General features: G+C 31.0%; 2 pseudogenes; both read left to right on the forward strand.

Annotated features, from left to right (window-relative positions):
* The window catches only part of LOC149562472 (cytochrome P450 750A1-like), a 130,041-nt pseudogene that overhangs the window by 29,811 nt on the left and 82,303 nt on the right, over window positions 1–17,927 (forward strand).
* LOC149562473 (sugar transport protein 7 pseudogene) lies at window positions 14,728–16,481 on the forward strand (annotated as a pseudogene).

Consider the following 17,927-nt stretch of genomic DNA (forward strand, 5'->3'; position numbering starts at 1 on the left):
TGGGAATGGCATCAGAAGTGCTAAAATTTGGTGGTGTTGTCTTTGGCCAAGAAGAAGATAGATTTACCCAACTCAATGCTAGGTTTGAAGAAGTTTTAAAAGCACATGAGGAAAGGGATATACAGATACAATCACTGGAAAACAAAGTGTCTCAAATGGAGAAGATACTTGGGAAGAGAAAGGTGGGAGAATCTAGTGCACCTAGAATTGCATACCCTCCATAGTCATTTGATAGAGCAACCCCTATTGTTGAAATACCAGACACCCCTGAAAGGCCCCAATTCTATACTGCAGAGGACTTTGAAGAAGAAAAAACCAAATTGCATGAGTTGCAAGTAGAATTAAAAAATCAATATGAAGGAAAATTAAAGAAGGGTGTGATGTATTTAAGGGATAAAATACAATGGTCAACCTTCTTTGATCAATTGACAAGAATTGTACCCTCATGGATGAGTTTAACAGAGATAAGGATAAATTGACTCCCCTTACACAGAAGTGGAGGGAGAGGAATAATGATATCACAATTACGTTTATATCTATCGTCCAACTACCTTATCATCAAGTAGAGAACATTTTTTATTTGTTAAATAAACTAGAAAATTTTGATGATGAAAGGGATTCTTTGCAGAAAAGATTAACACTTTGTTTTTCCCAGTATATTGCTAAAAAATTCATTTTATTTCCTTGTGCTTTAGAATCTGTTGATACAATAAAGGAAAAGGAAAAGTGGAAAAAAGAGTTGGATGAAATATTTTATGAAAGGATCAAGAACATCATGAGTGAAACTGGCCATTGGTTCTGGGCAAGGACAAATGAAGAGTTAGTAAAGATATAGTTATTTTATAATGCCAAGAGAAAAGAGTTTGATGATTTAGAGGAATTTGAAAATTCTTTAGTGATTATACAAAGAGAGGCTCTAAATTTTGATTGTCCAAATGATGTTGCTTATAATAAATGGAAAAATAAGTTTATAGAACAAATGTCAGAAGATGATGAGGAGGAAGATGCAAAAGTAAAAGTTACCCTTATAGTTAGTAATGAAGACATGGAAAATCCCTAGATTAAAGTAAATTTGCAGGTAGTTGAAGATGATACGTCACTTTTTAACCTCATGGCCACTTACTCCGAGGATGAAGAATAAATAAAGAATTAAATCATATTTTCTTGTCTGAACAATTGAGAAGCATAACAGAAAGGGACCCACCAAGGAATATTCGATGTAATAGCCTTTCTATTATTTTCTTTTGTCTTTTATGATAGATATATGTCAGTATCATTTAGGAGACACCTGTCACTTTCTTTTAGCTTGAAGCTTGTTGCATCTCACACTATTTAAGTGAGATTCCAAGGCTAAAGAATGGTCCGAATTCTAATTTTCTAAGTGATATGCTTAGTCTATCTTTGGTCCAAATTTTTGAAAGCAAGTTTATGATGTATTTTCTCTATCGATTCTTTGAGAATACATGAATATAGAATGAGATGTGTTTCTTTCTAAAGGTCATTCTAAGTCTATCATAAACGATGTACAATTTTCAAAGAAAATAAATACAAATTGTGAATTGTCCCCATATCAGTTCTTTCTGAATCTTGTCTCCTTCCAATTACTTGGTTATCTTGATATTGTATAAGTAAAGGCTTGTGCAATTGAATGCAATCTAGTTAGGTTGTATATCTGTTTATCACTGCTATTAATTCAATGGATTAAATAAGAGCTTTGATGAATGTGATAAGGTTTCTTTAGTAATGGAAAGGGTTTTGAATGATAAATTCTGATAAGAATTTCTGATAGAATTTGTTGTAAGGCAACAAGTTAGATATAAGAATTTTCTACAGACTCTGAACCTTAATGGATTAGGCACTGATCAAATTGATTCAGCTGAAGCAGAAGTATGTCACAAATGGTTGTCAAAAATGCAGAATTAAATCAATTTTACTTTTGTTTTCTGTAGATCTTCAAAGTTGGCTAGTACTTGTCTGCATGTAATGTTTTAGCTTTAGTTAGCCACTATTGTTAAGAACATCTACAAATCTATAGAAGAAATTTTGGCCATATCTGTTAAATGGGATGTGTTTATCAAGTTATTAAGAATTATGTATGGGTATGTGCAAGATCATGGTGTGCCAAAAAGTGGCGATCTGAAAAATATATAGTTCTGAAATGCCTCAAAGAATTTCAAAATCTATTCCAACTTTTTTCCCACCCATCCTGATACTAAATGAAAACAATTAATACCTTTATAATTCCTACTATATCTTTCGATACCAACCTTATATGGTCATCTTTAAAACATCCTAAAAATGTGTTTCTAGCATGTTTTTATGTGTTTTTTACTTCAAGCATGTAGCTGACGACTTTTTTTAACCAAAATTTGATGTAATGAAAATGGTTTCTTAAGAATGTTCTTAGCTTTTAATAAATGTAAGGTTTGTCAAATTATGAGTTTAGTAAGTAATTATTACTTATTTTCTAATAGAGTTAGCTACAAAGTGTTGATTGACATACTGGTTGAAAAATAGCTATAACTTTCAAACCATATAAGATTTGTGAAATTCAAAAGATGCATCACATTCTATGCTTTGACTAATATAAGAAAAAAAAAATTAATTTTGATTTTTTTTGAACTAGTTAAGGTGGTCAAACACGGGAGTTTTTTCAATTCTAAAAATAGTATAGTAGAAAATTCATAATTAATTATTTATTTGGAATAAACATTTTCAAAAATATGTGTCACATACAGGCATAAGTCTACTTTTTATATCTATAATTATATTTAAAAATATTATCATTTGATTATGGTTAAGGTGGTCAGACATACACCTACTTTTTATTTTTGCCTAAAATTTTTGTAGTACCGCATTAAAATCCAAACTTTTGACCAATCAAATAATTTTTTCTCTAGATAAGGCCTTGTAGTTTAGAAACTAGATTCAATTTCCTACAGATTATTTTCTTACAACTTTTTGATATAAAGTCTAGAACCACTTTAAAATTATGTGTCAAGTTGACATAACCCTGATTTGTTGGTTTTTCACTGCCACTTAAGGCCATAGTTTGGTACACCATGATCCTGCACATACTCGATTTTCAGATGAGAATCAGAATGAAACTAAAAATAATCCAGTTTCCCAATCTTGAATCATCCCTGGGTATACCCACCCTAGTTTTCTAGAGCCAAAAGAGTAGAAAACCACCTTTGGTTTTATTGAAGTTGGGTCCAAATGCTTTACACATGCAATTGTTAACAAGAATTGGATGACCTTTAGATTGTATGAGTACTATCATCTTGGTATTAAGCATTTTGTTGCTTAGTAGTTTTAGTCCTAATAAAAAAACCAACACAACCCACATATACATCCCTATACATTCACCAAAGATTCACTATATTTTGTGAAGAAGTCATAGAAAAATTACTACAAGAAAAAGATTCTTGGTATAGGTATAATTGGCAACATCGAGGTTCTACACATATACATGGCTTCATTTGGCTACACAATGCACCAAATATAGACACAATTGATTGGAAAAATCAACTTTAATTAGATGAGGCAAGAAATTCTTTGATGAATATGTTTTTGCAAGGAATCTTGGTACTAAATCTGAAAGATAAAATAGATTACACTACAACCTTAACAATGACCCTTGTATACTAAATACTTAATAAATACTTTCATTAAACCTCTTGACAGATTACGAACAAATTGTAAACATTGTACAATGACATACAAAATGCATTGAGTCAACATGTCTATGAAAAATAGGACAAACTAAAAAGCTCCATGGGAAAAACAAAAAACATCTAGCCTAACATGTGACACAGAAGAAAAGAAAACTTATAATGCATCTAGAAATGATGATCGCCTCAATATCCACAACCCAAAAATGCTAGCCATATGGAGGGCTAATGTAGACTGCCAGCTAGTCACTTCAAGGAAAGTAGTGCTCAACTACATCTCAAAATATGCCCCAAAAATAGGAAAAAATTAGAAACATACAATGCCATTTTTTTAAAAATAGCTAATAAAAAATAATTAGATTATAATGCATTAATTGCATATCAAAAATTGATGATGGGTTTGATTGTAGAACGTGATATTGGTGCACAAGAAACATGTCATATGTTGTAAAAACTGTCGCTTGTAATTTGTTGCCAAACCTTTGTGTCTTTGAATGTTCACAAAATAATCCTACATAGAATCAACAATTCACAAATAGAAGAAGAATTGAGTAGCACTTATATCCACTCATACATTGAGAACCCCCAAGAACTACATTATTTTACACTCTTTCAAATGGTCCAGATGTACTCGTACTCATCAAAACATAGGAAAAATCAATGGCAAAAAAGGAAAACTAATGTAATTGTCAATGTCTACCCCCTATTCCAAAACATTCTAGATGAAAATAGTGAAATGTTTAAGATATTTTGCTAGATACAACTCTAACTATATAAACCATTTCGAAATATCACAATAGATATTGGCATTGCAAAAGATGGAATTGTTACAAAGTGGAAATCATTGCAATCAACTAATTACATGGTTTGCCACATTAATAGAGTTCAAAACATACCCACTGCAAAACCAACAAATGATACTAACAATGATGACCTTGGAAATCCTAAAGACCTAGACCTATATGAATGGGAATTATTATACCAAATGGGTGCATCCAATAACTTGAACATTAATGACCTTGACATGCTAGGAAAAAGAGATATTGACATTAACGACACATGAAATACCAACAACAACTATGACATTCATCTCAAAGGGGAAATTGGATACAAATAACACAATATCACCTTTCAAAAATAAAAATAAAAATTTCCAACTCGACCAAAAATAACAACTCACATTAGATATCATTATTAAACACTAGAAAAACAAATCTGAAAATACATCATTGCACATGATTATTCAAGGAATAGTAGGTACTAGAAAGTCTCACTTGATTCATTGCATTAGAGAAATCATTAATACAAGCACTCAAAATAGAAAAAATACATTGCTAGCACTAGCTCCTATGGGTGTTGCTACATACAATATAGAAGCTACAACAATCCACATATGCTTACACATTTCAATTAAAGATAATCATCCCTTACAAGGCCAGTCATTAACAACTATACAAGAAGACTTGAAACATGTCAGATACATTCTAATCAATGAAATGAGCTTCGTGGGCCTAAAACTACTATTCAAAATTGACAATCATCTATGTCAGGTATTTCCTCAAAATCAACATGAATCATTTGGTGGAATCTCAATTATTCTTGTCAGTGACATAGGCCAGCTTCCACCAATTATGGACAAATCAATTTATGCCTCACACTCAATAGCTCTCATGTTGTGAAACACATTCAATGTAGCAATCACATTAGATACAATTTTTTGCCAACAAGGACTTACTAAACCCTCGATAAAGTTTCATAAAATGCTATAAAATATTTGAAATATTGTACCAATACAATAAGATATAAAAAGTCTTTTACTTTGTTCTTATTTCTTAATGCATCCTACTTCTTTTTGAAAATATAATATTTAAAATCAACCATAACATGCAAATTTCTATGTAATTCAAAATCTATATCTCTTTGTCATCATTTCAAATTAACCAATTTCAATATCATCCCTATCAGTTTCTCATTGAATGTATTAAAATGTGTAACTTCTAGTTTATTATGGAAAAGCAAGTGTTTTTCGCTACTTGATTCTCATCAGCCAATGCTCGAGATTAGACCAAGATGCAAAAGATTTCACATGTCAAAGAATTAGAAAAATTGTGCCATGGTAAATGATCTAGTAGATATAGAGAACATTCTAGAACTCACTATTTAGATTGATGCCCCTACCCTACCATTCTATAGGACAAGCCCATTAGAATAGTAAGGCGGGTGCATGTAGAGGTAGGAAGAGTCTACTCTCCTCCACCTAAAGGGAAGGAAGTAGCTCTCTCTATCTTGGATGACCCCAAACCAACTATAGTTAGGAAATTAGGAGGCATCTCCCACCTTTGGTAGCTCTATGTAGTTGAAAAATAGTAGATTTATTCTAAATTTTTCAATATTTACTCTTTATGATCTATATATTTTAGACCAGCCTTAAACATCACAAACTAAAGTTTGACCTCCTTTTTCTAGATCAAGTTGTTGTTCTATTCAGTATCTTTCTTCCTTTACCCAAATTTATTTTTGCAGTAGACAAAAGACATGATGGGATTGTGTATGCTGATAAAGAAAATTTACAAGGTATAGGCATCTATCAAAGCATAACAAAAGGGGAAATATTGTGGTAGACATGTCTATGAAATATACATGGATAGACAAGTTGTATAAACTATTTGACCAGATTATTTAAAGTTATATGGCAGCATATGTACAAAATGCATTTGTTGAAGAAGATTTAGCACTTTCAAGAAAATAGATTGCTCATTCTAATCCCTAACACCACAACCTTTTTTAGTATGTTCCCAACCCCTAGGAAAGTGAGAGCTTTATAAAAAGGCATGAACATCCATTTTGAGTATTAGGAACCAAACTGTGGCAAACGCAGTGGCTGTATCTACCCTATGAGACATGTATGCAAAATGTATAATCTTCAACACCGTAGGTGACTAAATTGTTCAAAGAAATTTGATAGAGTGCCTTATTTCATAGTTTGGTGTTCTTTTTTAAAATTTATTGTTTCTCTCAAAATATTTTATGAGTCTAAATTCTGTTAAACATACCAAATATTTCCAAAATTTTGAACCATCTTCTCTGGTAGCCATGTTTGCACACTATGGTCTTGGGTTCCTAAGTAGCCAAAATAATTCTTTAAATATTTAAATATTTAATTGTTTTGTCAATGTTATATAATAATGTATCATCAAGAAAGAATTTATATGTTCATATGAAATAACTAGCACTTACATGGGTATGTGGATGCAACAATAAGCTAATAGGAGATTTAGTTTTCACCTATAAAATGCAATGTCACATGAAAAATAACATGCACTTTCAATTTGATTGGTGAAAGATCTTACAATGTATATGTTCATTTAATTCTATGGTTAGTTTTAATGTACATCATTAGAACATCTTTTGTTTAATTTTGGCTATACAATTCTTATAATGTTGATTTTCTGGAATAGATTGTGTAGAGATTTTTCATCAACATTTTGAATCACACTACGTAATCCATCATCAGGAAGAGAGAGCAAGAGATGTCAAATTAAGTAAGAAGCAGATTTGGCATAGGGTCACAATTTAAGGAGACCAAGAAGAGAGGGACTGCACACGCCCCAACGCAAGTCAAAAGAAGTCAAAATAAAAAATAAAAAACACACAAAAACAAGCATGGGGGAGACAAAACCACCCCAGACATAAAGAGAAGGCACCACGAGAGACCATTATAAATGATTTGATGTGTACATGTTTAGAGGGTGTTTTAGAAAGTCTACCCAATAGTAATAAAAAGTAATAACAAATAATAAATGACACAAAATTTTAAAATACAAAATATACAATTCCTCTTAAGATAATAAATGATACTAAATTTTAATTTTACAAACTATGAGTACAATGAGTGGTGAGGATTAAAAGTTAAAGTTATATGATATACCTCAATTCAAATGCAAGAAGTATAGTAGTTAGATTTTATGAAAAAAAAGTCTTAAGATAATGTATAAAACAATTTCACTCAATAGAAAATCATAAATACGTCACAAAATAATTAATCAATCATTGCAAAAATCCAAAGATTTGAAAAAAAATTCCAAATAAGAGAAAATAAACAAAAAATGATAATATAAATATTAGACTCTATACTTCCAATCAATTATAAAAAGAATAAAATTAATTTAAAAATCTATGTCAAAATTTAATATGATTTATGAATTTATTTAATTTCTATTATAATTTATTTAAAAATTTTAAGTTGATATTATAAATTATCATGAAGATATAAATCTTAAGATCTAAGATTTACTTTTTGTTATCTTGATTTATTTGTTTTCTTGAAATAAATCATTATATAAGAAAAATATATAGTATTCATCTTAGATTTTTTATTTTATTTTTAATTAAAAATAAAAAAATAAAAATTAGATTACAAAATCACTTTTAACATTAAACTTGATGATTCTATCTTTTATTATACTTTCTATATAAGATAATATTATTTGTAAATTTTTGAGGTTTTAGTATAATTTAATTAACTAAAACCTATAGAGTATCATTTTAATTATATAAAATAATTAAGTTTAACAATCTTTCTAATATTTACAAATTATTCATTATGAATTCTAAAATTAAAATAAATTAATTTTTTTTTATAATTTTAAGGTTTCTGAAAATTGCCAACTATTTTAAACTTTTGCAATTTCAATTATATTTTTTCCTAAAAAAATTATAGTTTACAAAAAAACAATCACAATTTTGAGGAAAAGAAACTTCTTGTCCAAAAATTAGATTTTTAAAATGTTATTTTGTTGATTTTCCACATATAAATGATGTGCAAAGTGGAGAGAGCTTTAACCTATTTTTAACTTATTTTATATTGAATGAGGATAAAACATTTTATTCTAGTTTGAATGAGATAATTTATTTTTATAAATAATGTCCAAATAAAAGCCATCAAATTAGAAGGTAGAAAATATAAATTTCAATTAGAATTAGGAACACAAATTATAAGTGTGATAATTAGAAACATATAAATGAAAAATTATTAAAAAAAGAAAAAATTTGTTCTCATGAAAAATCTATCAAAAATTTAAAAAGCTACCAAAATAAGATCTAACCTACTCTTCATGATAATAAGTACTTTATGAAAAGTAAACATGATAAAAGATTTAACAATTAATGCATTATATAAATTAAATTCTTACTAGAGTAATATGACATATTCATACATATGTTGAAAATATACTATTGCACACATATTTTAGATTACTAAACTTGTTTGATTGAAGTATATATTATATTAATGAAATTTTAAAAATATCCAATTAAGTGTTACACAACTTAAATAAGAGATTCAATTAAAGATGAAAACTTATAATATCTTTTGATTCAATAATAATGAAGAATTTTTTTTAAAATGGATAGATTATGGACATGGTTGTCAAGGGTGAGGACAACTTTCACAATCACAACTATGAGAAACCCACAGGATATGATAAATATTTCTACCAATTACAATATAAATTTCTCCTAAGTTCAAAACAGATTTATTGTTCTAAAAGTGATAATTTTGATTAGTTAATAACACAACATCCAAGTTTTGAATCCTCCAATTTAAATTCCAAATCTTAGAAAAAAACCATTATGTCTAAATTTGAAATATGTACTACACACATCTATTTTTATAATTTTCATTTAATTTTAAAAAATTTGACTCTAAAAAATGGACAAGAAGATTAAAAATAAAGTCAACTTTGATTAGAATGTAACTCTATATAGTTACATAATATATTGCAAGAACAAGTTGGGAACACATTAATGGCAGAAAATTACAATGACAATGAGAGGTTTATAATAGGGGAAAATAAAAATACTGAAGACAAGGAAGAAAAAGAAAAAGAATTATGCAACCAAGATGAAATTCATTAATCTACACAATTTAGCTTAAATAACCATAATAAAATATTATTATTATAGCTTCAAAAGTGATCTGCGTGTAAGGATCCCCTTTATTAATTTGATCTTTAACATGCTCATACTCAGATGGTGCTTGAAATCAAATTAAAGTTTTCCAAATAAAGATTTATAAATTTCTCCAGGAAAGAAATATTAAAAAGTGGTAACTTGCTAATTTAGAAATGATTTCTACTAATTTAAAGAATATTAGTAAATAAGAATAGTAACTTGCTAATTTAGAAATGATTTCTACTAATTTAAAGAATATTAGTAAATAAGAATAGAAGGAATTTTAAATTTTAAAAAATAAAAGAATTGCAAAGAGTCCAAAATAGTTGCAAATAAATTTTCCCAATTGGATCTAATAGATTTCCAACAAAAACTTGTAAAATCTGAGAGCAAAGCTCCCACATATAAACTTGCTGACTTAAAAATACTCCATATAATTTGGACATTAAATTCTTCATGTTCATCTTCTTTAAAATCATACTCTTCATCATCTCCCTAATTATGATGAAGATCTTCTTTACTGTTCATATTTTCAATGACACAAATTAATCATAACTTAAACAACCAACAATCAAAAAAATACACATGCCTTGTCAATGCTTTTGAATACATGTCTTAAAATTATTTTATCTTGTATCCCAAAATGGTATCCTAAGCTCTCATTTTATCTTTTCATAGGATGACACTGTTAAAGATTTGGCAGACTGGCTTTTAGACGATCCCATGTGATTGAAAAAAAGTTGTGCTAATAGATTTTTAAAAATAACATTTAAAGTTGTTAATTGCTTTCCCTAATTGTTAGTGTCGGCAAGTTTAGTAATAAAAACCATGAACAAGACAACCAAGTTTAGTAATAAAAACCATTAACAAGACAACAATAAGGGTCCGTTTGGTTGCTGGAATATGATTTCAGAATTAGCATCCGAAATCCTTGATTTGGGATTCTGGAACTTGAAATTCAAGTTTCAATTTTGGGAATTCGATTTGGGCCCGTTTGGTTCACCAAGAATTCAATATGAGAATACGCATTTCTTCCGTTTGGTTGCACATTTAAGAATTGGAATTGGAATACCGACATGAACAAGTTTTTTTTTTAGAGATGAATGAAATATATTTTTAATACACCATTTTAGCATGATTAAAATATACCTTACACATTATATGATTTTAAAGTCATTATATTTATTGTCATTAAAATTGTGGAAAATACTTAATCTACCAAAATAAAACTACATTAATTTATAAGTTGTCATTGCACAACACATATTGCAAGGTGTTAACAATTCACGTCTCAGAAGAGGTGGTACTTGTCATTGCACAACACATATTGCCAGGTGTTAATAATGTAATTTGCATTGAAGAAAATTGTAGAACTTGAAACCAACCAAATCTCAAATTTTATCTAAATTTTGTATTGTAAAATTTAATATAAAATAGAAAACGCAAGTACGCTTCTAATAATACAAATATATAAAATGTAAGGTTAAAAAAATAGAAATAAATATAATATAACATTTGTGAAATAAAAAATATCTTTTAATTTAACTAGAACAATTTAAGTAGTAAGAAACAAATATAAAAAATATTGTACAATATTTAAACAAAAGAATATTTAAAATGAGTTAGAATATATAAGAATTGTTGAACATCTTTATATTATTTGTATTTTTCAGATATTTTTGACACAACACAAAATACATTTTATTTATAATTTCTCATATTTCAAATTTTCATATAATTATCTTGAGATTGTTAATTTTGGAAAAGAAAGTCTAATAATTTCAAAATTTAAATTAGGAACTAAATTAAATTTACAAATTTTCTTTTAACTTAAGTCATAAAACATATAATAAAGTTCTATCTTTATTTAATCATTCTCGCATAAGGTTCCAATATACAAGGCCGAGTAAGAGGTTAAAAGACAACACAAACATGTAATAAAGTTCGATCTGTATTAAGCTCATTGTCGAAAAAGGGCCCAAAATACAAGGCCGAATAAGAGGCCAATAATTACACATAGAAGGTAGCGTAAAAAGATTATTTCAGCCTCTCGTGCCTTAAACATTTTACACATTTCATCATACATTTCATCTTTTTTCATTGAACCAATGTTAGCCCTGGCCACCTCTCGTGTCTTACACATTTTCCAATGGTTTTTTTCATTATGAGTAGTGGTAGAGTCAAACCACTTAAAATGTCCACAACCTCCACTCCCCTGCAATACAAAATATTAAAGATATTACATGTCATTAGTTCATACTAAAGATATTATATGTCATTACTTTGAAACATACAATACATAACATGTCATAATTAATAACCTTTTTACTCTCAGGACAGCACCAAAATTCGCGCCCAGGATTTTTGCTCGTGCGCAACACTTTTAATATGCACGCCCCAGCACCACATGGGCAATTATAAATGGGCACAACTTTCGAATCCATGAATCCTGTATCAAAAAACAATGCACCATGTCTTAATTGGTGTAGAGGCCAAACAAGCATATAAACATTCAAGAAATCAGTTGCAAGGAGGATTTATGTTGTTATTACGTACTAATGCATAAATGTTATGTAATAAATAGTAAGATAAAATGTTTATCAAGTGGCTAAGATGACCTTAACTTGTTTTAGCTTTACTTGATTCAACTACAGAAAACTTCATGAAGTCCAATAGACTGAAACTCAAGTAGAACACCACCCTTCCACGTGATTTTAAGATGAATTTGATCTATGGTTGTGTTGAACCGACTACTGGTTATATTTTGCCTATAGATTTCAGAATTTGAAGGAACAAATTGAAATTTTAGAAAACAAAGAACATAGATGCACAATAGCTTGAGATCAAATTGATCTAGCCTCCAACTACGACATATTTCATGGAAGCTCAATACACAGAAAATTTAAACACAGCAACCTTCTTCCAAATGATTTCTAGATAAAATGCATTAGATTAAATTGAAACAAGTGAGTACCACTCTTCCACATGACTTGAAGATCAAACTTGTGAAATAAATCTGATGGGCTGAAAACTTAATGCCACATGCACATGTGGGGACATGGATCACAATACAATAAAGGCCTTGAATCACATGTCTCGGTGCTAAGAATGGTGGGTGCTATAAACAATCATAAATAGTGATAAACAACTTCAGACCAGTCATCATATAATTCATGATATATTTATGACTAATCTACATCCGAGTAATTGCATTCACATATAAAGATAACAAATTAGAAACTTAATAATGTAATATCAAGTGAATAAGACTATTTAGATCCAAAGTTTTCAATAAACAGATGATAAAATTCTAAAAATCCTTGGTCATATCCATCAAACGGGATCGGAACCCACAAAATTTAGTAACTTTTAACAGTTATAAAACCAACCTCAATAGTATATGAACAACAATAAAGGTATTAAATCCGTAAAAACTTTATTCTAACGTATTCAACTCTCTCCTCTTCGTTCATTATTAAAAACCCTTTGGCTTTATCAGGATCAGCCACAAAGGTGTCAAATGCTGCAATCAAATTACTAATACTAAGTTCATTGGTGGCTTTTAGTGCAGCATAGACATTTGTAGATCTTTTAGCTTACGCTCTTCAGCCAATTCAATAAATTGAGGCTTGAGTAGGGTCTCATTTAGCTTATCGATTGAATGAGACATCCCATCCATGGAACTAGCCATACTCGCCTTCTTCCTCTTTGGTCTCTTGCTTGATGATGCTTCACGAACATGTTTCCCACTTTCTGCACTACACTGATTCGACACAGGAATATTCATATCTTCATTATCCAAATCAGAAGCAACCTGATTAGGTGTACGAATGTCCTCATAATCATCATCAAGACCAATACACTCATCCATATGGTGCCCTTCTTCTGTGTCTTGTGCTGTTGTCACTGTGGCACCATCAGCCATGTCATTTCCCACAATCACGGCTAAGTCATTGTAATATTGAAATGACTGCCTCTTAAAAACTTTTGCATTTTTAAATTCTTTCCTCTGCATGTTGTCAAAAAATTGGATTACTCATGACTATCTTGATATCTTAATAAGTTTTTAAAAGAAAATGATACATTTAAAAGACCATATTACCTTAAGCAGCTCTTCCCACACATTGTCATCGGCATCCATCGATTGTGTGGACTCATTCCATGCAAATCCACTAGTACTTTTTAGCTCTTTCATAATCCTATATCCTGTTTTCCAAGTTTTCAGCTTATTCTTGAAATTGTCCCTAGACAAATTCATGCTCATCTCTGCATTGAACTTCCGTTCAATGGCTATCCATGCTTCTTTTTTGAATCCTCCCTCACCTTTTCTACCCAAGGTGACTTGTTCATGCAGCAAGTCTAAGAACTTCCTCTCCATGCATGGTTTCCAAAACACCTTTTTTGAAGAAGGTGTATCAACGACTTGAACATCATTGTCCATGCTCAAGACTCTGTTTAAATAAAAAATCTATCAACCAAAAAACATATATACAATTGCAAAACAACAGTGATGCAGATACAATGAAGAACAAACCCAGTACTAGGAATCCTATTGTGTTATGAGCCTGCCATACATACTTGGTGTTATTTCATGCTAACACCTTCACTATGATAAGAAGCTAAGTAGTAATAATAATTGTAAGTTTCAAAAAATTAACCTTTTCTAGTGAATACGAGCCTTTTTCAACAAGTAACAAAGATCAATACAGAGATGCTGCTCACTCACTACACACCCACAAAATTGGTAGCTGGAATGTGTTGCTTGGTTCCTGCAAAGTCCATGGAAATGTGGATTTAGCAAAGCGTGCAGCAGAAAGCATTTTCATGTTGGAACCAAAACATGCAGGAGCCTATTCACTGCTGGCAAATGTATATGCTTCATCTGGCAGATGGGATGATGTAGCCAAAGTGAGAAAAATGTATACGCTTCTACTTATTTCTTTCCATTGTTTCTTTAGGATAATTTTCATTACATTGGATATATGCATAGAATATATGTAGAATCAAGCTCAGTGGGTATTGGGTAGAGAAATTTTAGACTTTGGAGATCTATCCTAAGTTTCCACTGACCTTAAATCTGACTATCTATAGATCTTGTAAAATGAGTGGATCAAGCAAGGCAAACAAAATCTGGCAAATTGTGAAGTTGCAGCAACTTGTGAAGAAATGGCACAAGTTGGCCAATACCCACAAGGAAACATCCACATTCATTAATGGGGGCTCTCAATGGAGCAGTAGAAAAGGTTCTCCTACTTATGTTCCAGAGGGCTACTTGGCTGTCTATGTGGGAAATGAGCTGAAGAGGTTCATTATTCCCATGAGATAATTGAATTTTCCAGTGTTTAGAATTTCTTGAGAAGGCAGAGGAGGAGTTTGGCTTCAACAACAAGGGGGCTCTCAATCTTCCATGTGATACTATTGTTTTTGAGCATCTAATGTGGATGTTGGAGAAGGATGATGAGGCCACAAAGAATATGAGTTTGGAGCAGTTGAACAACTTTTATCGCCATGAAACAGACTGTGGATTTGAAGCTAAAGTCTCTAACAGCAGTGCAATGGATAATTTTGAACTTCAAACTTCAACTCAGAGATCATTTTGTTGATATATTTCAAGGTCCCTATCATAGCTTATATACAGAAAAGTGTTTGTCATTGACAGAGCATTTGAAATGAAACCTATAAGCAAGATCTGCAAGAACATAAGAAACAACATCAGCACTATTATTGGCCTGCCAACATGTTGCCTGCAAAATATCAAAATCTTGTGTGTCTTTTCTTTTTATGTAATCTTGACAAAAAGAAGTTGAGACAAAATGATTAGAATATTAAGTTTTATTGTGAAATCTCAAGTTATATTGGTTCCTCTAAAGAACAAATCGTCCACAACTCGTACTGGCAATTTGCATGCCAGCATTTCACATTTTGGCTGGTATCAAGCCATTATTGTTCTATGCTCCTATGCTATTCCAGAGTTTGGGACTAGGGGAAAATTCTTCTCTCTATTCTACTGTATTGACTGGAAGTTTGCCCATGTTTGCTGGGCTTTTTTCTATGGTCACTATAGACAGATGGGGCCGCCGAGCCTTGCTAATTTGGGGAGGATTTCTGATGATAATATGCCAGGTATGGGGATGAATCTTTAATTTTTAATCTGATGATAGCATCCTTTTTAGGAAAAAAGATTTCTGGGTAGACCAAGAACAGCTCTAGCCAAGAATTTGTTTATTATAATTAGAATGGAGACTGAAACCTATAGTAGTATCACTAATAGCAGTATTGCACACTCACTAGTAATTTTATTGTTCTATCTGTTCACGAGCAACATTGGGCATAATATTGGGCTTGAAGTACAAAGCAGACAAAGAGCTTTCAAATAACTCGTTGGAGCTGTTGGTAATAATCATTTGTATATTTGTTGCTGCATTTGGGTGGTCCTGGGGCCCTCTTGGATGGACTGTGCCAAGTGAAATTTTTCCATTAGAGACACGGTCTGCTGGACAGGCGATAACTGTGTCTGTGAACCTTCTTCTAATGTTTGCAATGACTCAAGCCTCTCTACCCCTCTTATGTGTTTTTAGATTTGGGATCTTCCTATTCTTTGCAGGTTGGATCTTCATTATGACTGTCTTTGTATATCTCTTCTTGCCAGAAACCAAAGGTGTGCCCATTGAAGAAATGGTTATTCAGTGGAGAAAACACTGGTTTTGGAAGAAAATTGTGCCACCTATTGAAACTGAAGAAGCTAATGAGAAAATTGAAGATCCCCTAGAGTGGATTCACAACTTAATTTGGGAGATTTCTTCCCGCCACACTGCTCACTAGATGCTCAATGGAATATGATCAATCCCCACATAATTGTCTCCTTGTTCAATTTAATTCAATAGTGCAAAGATGTTAAGTTATTTTTGTCAGCTTTCTTGGAAGTCCTCTAGGGCATAATCTCTACCCACCTTATTTTGTTTTGTCCAAAGATGTAACCTCTTTTTGGAGCTCAATAAGTCCAATTGGTAATGATGTATGCCTACCTTCCCATCTGCAAGACTAAAGATGTAAATCCCTTTTCAGGTCAGCATGTCCCATACGATTTATCTGAAGATGTAACCTTCCCCTTACTTGTGTGATTTATCTAAATGAGAGCTAAAAAGACCATTAATGTCATTAATCACACTAGATTAATATCATGGAAGATAATGCTTATATCACAGAGAATAAACTGAAAACTATCATCATTATTCAGATCAACAGTGATTGGTATATCTATAGATATGAGTATCAGCGATAATAGGCAGATTGTTATTTATATTCGTTCAACAAGGGATCAATCTACATATAAAGGCAAATTGACGTTGATAGATTGATCATAGATCAAGATTCATATTATTGAAATTATCTCTCTCTGAATTAAGAAATATATTGGAGACTCTTGCTGTTAAATATATTTTGTGTAAATTAAATTTGAAAATCCGCTTCCCTTATTAATTTGATCAAAGCAACAACGGTGATGTTTTTATAGGCAAGGAAGTGATGAGAATTTGGTGGATGTCCTTGCAAGTATTGAGAAATGGTTCTACTAAAATCTGATTCTGTATACTTTTGCTGAGCTTTAGGTTTTAGATGAGGATCATAATCTGATCTGAGTTTTAATTTCCTGTTATCTTCCTATATTTAAGTTTATATATTATATAAGTTAAGGATTGTTTCCATAGCTTTACTTTGCATGTTAGAACACACTAGCAAAACTAAAATAGACTAAATTTGAACTTCTAACCTTATACAGCTAAATCCATCAGGTATTCAAACAATCAGCATTCATGTTTTTCTACATCAGCCAGTACAACTTTGTCTAGCTTTGATAGTTGAAAGAACAACAGCCAGCTATGAATGACTACTCAATGATCTAGAACAAATTTAGCTAACAGCTGGACAGTAGCAAATCATCCAATTGGTATTTGCACCTAGATGATACCTGTACATGCACAGGTTCAGTCATATCCCCAAACATAGAAGTCTTTATCAAGTACAGACTTGAAGTATAGGACATAGGGAGAATACATACTCATGCTCGACCAGCTGATACTTGCCATGACCTTCGATTGAAACAATGTGTCTTCAGAGGCAGACTCAGAGTGATTATATTTCAGTTACTTGATATCTAAAGTCTTATGTGTTGGCCCATCTATTAAGTTCTAGAAAATGTTATTCCTTGCCTTTAATATTTGTCAACCATAATTTTATCTTCAATCATAGGGATGCCAAATGTGATGTGATCATTAAAATGAGCTCCCTTGCACCATGCCTAAA

Source organism: Cupressus sempervirens, chromosome 4, assembly GCF_028749045.1.
Source record: "Cupressus sempervirens isolate cs-2001-9-10 chromosome 4, ASM2874904v1, whole genome shotgun sequence".
In the NCBI taxonomy this organism is placed as follows: Eukaryota; Viridiplantae; Streptophyta; class Pinopsida; order Cupressales; family Cupressaceae; genus Cupressus; species Cupressus sempervirens.